The 7,590-nt window shown below is 41.7% G+C and overlaps 1 pseudogene; it reads right to left on the bottom strand.

Annotated features, from left to right (window-relative positions):
• Positions 1–2,077: 2,077 nt before the first annotated feature.
• LOC111971258 (calumenin-like) lies at positions 2,078–6,652 on the bottom strand (annotated as a pseudogene).
• Positions 6,653–7,590: the final 938 nt, after the last annotated feature.

The following is a 7,590-nucleotide window of genomic DNA, read 5'->3' as shown; positions in this document are numbered from 1 at the left end:
GGCCGTGTCAGTGGCACTGTATTGTCCTCAAAGCGAGCAAAAAGTTATTTAGTCTGTCTGGGAGCAAGACATCCTGGTCCGCGACGGCTGTTTCTTTTTGTAATCCGTGATTGACTGTAGACCCTGCCACATACCTCTTGTGTCTGAGCTGTTGAATTGCGACTCTACTTTGTTTCTATACTGGGACTTAGCATGTTTCATTGCCTTGCGGAGGGAATAGCTACACTGTTTGTATTCGGTCATGTTTCCGGTCACCTTGCCCTGAAATGAAGTAACTAATCAGCCCGGATTACTTAAAAAAAAAATGTCTTCGGGATTACAGTTAAATGTATTAAAAACATCTGATCATATTTAGGATTACTTCATCTAACATCAATAGGAACATTTTATTTTGTCAGCATTGCTGTCATGTCACGCACCCTAAAGACTTCTCACATGCTCTCAACTCGGCAAGAATCTACTGTCCTGGTGATGGCTTCTTTTGTATTCCAATTGAATGAATGAATGAATGAGTAGGTAAGGCTGCCATACCATTTACACCTGGCCCACTGGTCAATCAGACAGTTGTATGGACTCCATAGAGTTGCTGCTTGATGCTTAGTTTGTAGCCTATTTACAGTGTATTTTCACTCTGTCTCTGAGTAGTGGGAGAGAAAATGCTTTCTGATTGCTCAACATTTCAAACACTGTGTTGAACACATGCTGTTAATGTTGAAAAGAAGAGGGTACCAAGCTTTCTGTTGGTCAACATTTTATTTATCAGCTTATATTCGAGCGAAGGGGACTCAAGTCAGCCATTCATGGTGAGTGCATAAGCTACATTAAATGAAATGTTAAATAGGCCTATCAATTACAACGCAAACTATCAGCAATAATTAGACTATATTTAGAGTTGGCGAACTAACAACTTCCTCAGGTGCTGAATTAGTCCCAAATGAATTATCTTATGTGATATTAGTGTCCAAAAAGATGTAGGAAAATGAATCTCTATATCTTTCATTTGATAGGCTTATTGTGAAACCATCTAAGTATCATCATTCCTGCTTGGACATGTTTATTAGTTTACATTTTTTTTAATGAAATCATACAATTTTAGTAGTCTAGTACACTTAGAATTGAATGGGTTTTGATATGATCATTAGACTACAATTTCTTTCTATTTTCTGACCCCGCAATACAATTGTGGCATGACCAAATCATAGGCTTGTGCCACCAATTGAAAATGTTAGGAAAAAGTAAATATGGAGCCCTGTGTACGCTCTCACACATAGAATATACAATATGTAAATTATAAGAGCCGTATTTCACACTAGTCCCCAAATTGAAAATAGTAATGTTACTAAATGGAATAATTAGTTACATGTTTTTAAAAACCTAAAAAAAAAGATGCCTGGGTGTTATAAATTAAAGTAATTCTAAAGTAATCTGATTACGATACTCATTTTGAGTAATCAAAAGGATTATGTTACAGATTACTTAATTTTTTATGTAACTGTAATCAGTAACAGATTCCATTTTTCAGGAAACTGCCCAAGCCTGCGCATAGTCCACTAAATTATCCTAATTGCACACAGAACTGAACCAGCGCCTCTGCAGAATGTATATTGTGGCAACCCCGAGATATCGTAGAGCAATGGGAGATTGAGCTGGTGCCGTGCGTTTACACAGATCTTATAATTCACATATTATATATTCGGGTGAGAGCATACACAGGGCTCCATACTAACTTGAACTAATTAGCATGTCCAAGCAGGAATGCATGATACTTTGACGTGCAACCTTAACCAGTGATTGTCATACATGTTTGGTTTGACAATAGGCCTACAATTCAAAATAGGGTTCCAGAATTTTCCGATTTTTTTTCAATATAGAGATTAATTTGCCTACATCTTTTTGGGCACTAATATCACATAATATAATTTATGCAGGACTAATTGACCATTGAGGAAGTTGTTAGTTTGCCAACTCTAAATATAAAGAGTTTCATTAAAAAACGCTATAGATTTTCTGAAATTATTAAAGAGATTGGTGTGTTTTTTCAATATCTAGACGTCTAGTCATGACATCACTTGATGGTTTCATTTCAGAGACAAATAATCATGTTTTTTTGCTAAATTCTATTATCCGCCTCATTCTCAGAGAAATAAGTAGTACTGCTAGATTTTATACAGTCAAATGTAACAAATAACTACATTTTTAATAAATAACTGTACAAATGATACATGTCTAATCATGTGACAATTTAAAAAAAAAAATTAAAACGATTTAATACAGTAATATGAGATCTGTATTTGGCATTTTAGTAATTTAGCAGATGCTCTTATGCAGAGTGACTTACAGTAAGTTCGTTCATCTGAAGATAGCTAGTTGAGACAACCACATAACCCTAACATTACATGTACAGTACCTTTGGAAAGTATTCAGACCCCTTGACTTTTTCCACATTTTTTACCTTATTATAAAATATAAAAAATATTTTTTTACATCATCAATCTACACACAATACCCCATAATGACAAAGCAAAAACAGGTTTAGACATTTTTGCAAATGTATACATAAGTATTCAGACCCTTTGATATGAGACTCGAAACTGAGATCAGGTGCATCCTGTTTCCATTGATCATCCCTGAGATGTTTCTACAACATGATTGGAGTCTACCTGTGGTAAATGAAATTGATTGGGCATGATTTGAAAAGGCAAACACTTGTCTATATGAGGTCCCACACAGTAGACAGTGCACGTCAGAGCAAAAACCAGGCCATGAGGTCGAAGGAATTGTCCGGAGAGCTCCGAGACAGGATTGTGTCGAGGCACAGATCTGGGTAAGGGTACTAAAATATTTCTGCAGCATTGAAGGTTCTCAAGAACACAGTGGCCTCCATCACTCCCCGGCCAAACTGAGCAATTATTTGAGTAGGGCCTTGGTAAGAACCCGATGGTCACTCTGATAGAACTCCAGAGTTCCTCTGTGGAAATGGGAGAACCTTCGAAAAGGACAACCATCTCTGCATCACTCCACCAATCAGGCCTTTACGGAAGCCACTCCTCAGTAAATGACACATGACAGCCTGCTTGGAGTTTGCCAAAAGGCACCTGAAGACTCTCAGTCCATGACAAACAAGATTCTCTGGTCTGATGAAACCAAGATGGAACTCTTTGGCCTGAATGCCAAGCGTCACGTCTGGAGGAAACCTGGCACCATCCCTACTGTGAAGCATGGTGGTGGCAGCATCATGCTGTGGGGATGTTTTTCAGCGGCAGGGACTGGGAGACTAGTCCGGATCGAGGGAAAGATGAACGGAGCAAAGTACAGAGAGATCCTTGATGAAAACTTGCTCCAGAGCGCTCCTATGCACACAGCCAAGACAACGCTGGAGTGGCTTCGGGACAAGTCTCTGAATGTCCTTGAGTGGCCCAGCCAGAGCACGGACTTGAACCAGATCGAACATCTCTGGAGAGACCTGAACAGCTGTGCAGCGACGCTCCCCATCCAACCTGACAGAGCTTGAGAGGATCTGCAGAGAAGAATGGGAGAAGCTCAAGAAGACTCGATGCTGTAATCGCTGCCAAAGGTGCTTCAACAAGGTACTGAGTAAAGGGTCTGAATACTTATGTAAATGATGATATGATTATGGAGAGTATGATTATGGAGAGGCTAACTTACTTCCTGGAGAGCAGGGGGCTAGTATCGCCACATCAGAGTGGGTTCAGGAAAGGGAGGGGAACTATGTACCTAGTGCTCTGCTTAGAAGCAGAGGTCAGGAAGGTCCAGGTGAAGGAGACGGTTGTGGCTGTTTTTTTCTCTGTGTAGAAGGCATATGATATGATGTGGAAGGAGGGGTTGCTAATCAAGCTTGAGCTTATATACAGGATACGAACATTACATTTACATTTGAGTAATTTAGCAGACACTCTTATCCAGAGCGGCTTACAGGAGCAATTAGGGTTAAGTGCCTTGCTCAAGAGCAGAACGGAAGGTCTATCCAGGTGAGGGTGGGGAAGTCTAACAGGTATGTATTTGGTGGATAACAGTACACCGCAGGGGAGCATTGGTGAAGCAGTCTAAGGCACTACATCTCAGTGTTAGAGGCGTCACTACAGACCTGGTTCGATTCCAGGCCGTATCACAACCAGCTGTGATTGGGAGTCTCACAATTGGCCCAGCGTCGTCCGGGGTAGGCCGTCATTGTAAATACGAATTTGTTATTGTGTGTGTGTGTGTGTGTGTGTGTGTGTAACCTTTATTTAACTGGGCAAGTCAGTTAAGAACAAATTCTTATTTACAATGACGGCCAAACCCGGACGACGCTGGGCCAATTGTGCGCCGCCCTATGGGACTCCCAATCCTGGCTGGTTGTGATACAGACTGGATTCGAATCAGGGAGTCTGTAGTGACGCCTCAAGCACTGAGATGCAGTGCCTTAGACCGCTGCGCCACTCGGGAGCCCAACTGACTTACCTAATTAAATAAAAAATACTATTTACTCCCTGTAATGTAGGATAGGTCGATGCGTTGCACATGTCACCAAGTACAGTTGTCAGTTGTAACAGGATGTTATTTGGTTTTCGTATGGGAAGTCGAGGTGTGAGGTTGGGGGAAGGTGTGAGAAGGTCAGAGAGGAAGGGGCGTGAACGGGTGGGGGTGTACACTGCACGATAGTTGCAGTTATGAGGGTGGTGAGATGTAGGGTGAGGGTAAAAAGGGGTACACAGATGGCGGAGGTGTGAGTTTTACAGGGGGACAGGGATGGGGGAGGGGTGAAGAGGACACCTGGCTAGGGGTGCTTTGGAGGGGATAAGATTGTGTGTGGAAGTGGAATAAGAAACATTTATAAGAGTGTACAGGTATGGGGCTTTTGGTTTGGGGTAAGGGTGAGAGTTCAGGCAGTAAGACTGGGGAGATGCGTACCTTGTCTGTGTCTGTCTCGTGGATGAGGTGCTTAGCCTCATTGTAAGTATGGTCAATCTCTCCTGGCAGGATCCACTGAGCTACCTCATGGTTATCCAGGAAACCATCCTGACAACACAACACGCATAGAGAGCTGTTACAAACCATCCTGACAACACAACAGACACAAACCTGTTAACTTAGTATGTCCACAGAAAGAGGGGTGTGTGTGTGTGTGTAAGTATTGACATAGCTGGTCTGAGGGGTAGGGTACCTTAAGTATACTGACTTAAAAAGTGATGTTATAATGATGTTATAGTAATGTATAAGGAGAGGATGTTAAGGTGATCCAGTAGCAGCAGACTAGTGTACCTTGTTATTGTCTCTAAACTCTGTGAAGTGTTTTTTCTCCATCAGCACCCAGTCTGGTTGGTTCACTCTCTCCATTCTCAGGTGTGAACATGTCCCCTGTGGTGGAAAGAACAGGTTACAGCTTATACAGTAGGTGTTGTAATTCTAAAGTCTATTCCAGGGGTTATGAGCTAGTTCAGGTGTACAACAAAATTGTGAAATGTCTTGGGGGTCACCGAGGAGAGGTTTGAAAACCACTGGTCCATTCGCTGGGGAGAAAATCACTTTCAAAATCATGCCTACTGTGCACCTCTGGGTTATCTTCTGTTTGTGTATGCATACTAGCACTTTTCATTTAACATATACAGTTGGTTGTGGACCCAAGAATATCACTCATAAATCAGTAATAAAAAAAATTAAATATTTGTTGTTCTCATAAAATGTATAAAGAACCAGATATTATGTTTGGTTGATGACATATTGTATGTTATCTGTTTGGAAAGGGTAGTAGGTTGAAGGAGAGACTAACCAATGTATTCGTCAAGGGTGATCTTTCCATCACCGTTCTTGTCAATGTCTTCTACTGTCTTCTACTAAGTGAAACAGAAAAAAAAATAGCTGTTTAGAAGTGGGCTGGAGAAAAAAAGTGCACCACCTGGATGTTCCTCAGAATTTGATTGATCCTGTGACTATTGACTGATCCCAGTCCTCTGACTGACCTGTATGACAACGGTCTTCATGTGGTCATACTCCTCAGGGAGAAGGAAGGCAGTGAACTCGACCTTGGTGGCGATGCCGTCCCCGTCGTGGTCAGCTGTCCTAAAGCGCCTTTCGTCTCTAGTCAGCATGGCCTTGTAGCTAGCCTTGTCATCCACGTCGTCAAACTACTCATCTGCAAGGGAGCGGAGGACATTCTCAGTCAAGACATGGCTTTGTAAAGCAAAGATCAGGGTCTGTATGTATCAAGCGTCTCAGAGTAGAAGTGCTGATCTAAGATCAGGTCCCCCCTGTCCATGTAATGTTACTTATTATGATCTAATAGGCTAAACTGATCGCTCCTACTCTGTGACGCTTTATTCATACTGGCCCAGAACTACACTGTCAGTGTAAATACTCTTGGGTTGTGTACTGCAGTCAAAGTCAAAGTCTAGCCTACTAAAACCTTTTGAATCAGAGTTTATCAGTGATATGTGTCACTAATTTACCCTCTCTACTACAGATTATCTCTACTTTTAACTCCAAAGGGAAAAATGTGTTAACATGTTCTGTTTTCCACCTGTGTTTGTTTCTTTGTATCAAGGATAAAAGACATGGATATTGTGGTAACCCCTTCCCCTGCCTTTGTATTAACAACACGAACCTAAGATGACACCACTATCAAATAGCTGTATAGACACTACTATACTGTCATGTTGAGCTCTCTCCTCTCATTCCCATCTCATTCTTGGATTGTGTTTGTAGCTCATGATCAATCTCTCCTCATATCACGTGGTAATTATATCAAATTAGACCCTACATAAATAGTATCTTGGTTTGATCCACTGGTGCAGTTCCCCACGGCTCACGAAACCATCCTTGTCTGTGTCGATGCGATCTACGATCTTCCTGCCAAAGGGACAGAACAAGCCAACTAAGCATACTACCAACAGAAGCGAACTAGCCACCTTTCAGAGCCTAGTTCCTCTCTAGGTTTCTTCCTAGGTTCCTTCCTTTCTAGGGAGTTTTTCCTAGTAACTATGCTTCAAGATCTGCATTGCTTGCTCTTTAGGGTTTAGGCTTGGTTTCTGTATAAGGTAATTTCCATGTAAAAGGACCCATGAGCACCAACATAAAGTTCATAGGAGCATATCAAATTGGGTATCAAATTAATGCTAAGAGTATATTTTTGAGAAATGCAGTGAAAATGCAAAATGCAGTGCTCACAGGCAACTACACACAAACAAGATCCCACAAAAACCAGTGGGGAAATGGCTGCCTAAATATGATCCCCAATCAGAGACAACGATAAACAGCTGACTCTGATTGGGAACCATACCAGGCCAACATAGACATACAATAACCTAGATAACCCACCCTAGTCACACCCCGACCTAACCAACATAGAGAATAAAAGGCTCTCTATGGTCAGGGCGTGACAGGAGCACCGATTGGTGTCACCTTGTTAGTCAGTATGTGTTACATCTTTGCTGGCTTGTCTATCTCGTAAATTAGAAGGTGTTTCACCTGTGCTGGCCCAAGTGATATTTAAGAGTGGCTGGCCCAGTGCTTCAGTTGAGATGTGCAGTGTCAAAACCTTTAGTTGGCGCTCCCTATTTGATGTCTAGAAAAACATTCCTTTGTCTGATCTTC

This window comes from Salvelinus sp. IW2-2015, linkage group LG13, assembly GCF_002910315.2.
Source record: "Salvelinus sp. IW2-2015 linkage group LG13, ASM291031v2, whole genome shotgun sequence".
In the NCBI taxonomy this organism is placed as follows: domain Eukaryota; kingdom Metazoa; phylum Chordata; class Actinopteri; order Salmoniformes; family Salmonidae; genus Salvelinus; species Salvelinus sp. IW2-2015.
This window is presented reverse-complemented; position numbering and strand designations above follow the sequence as displayed.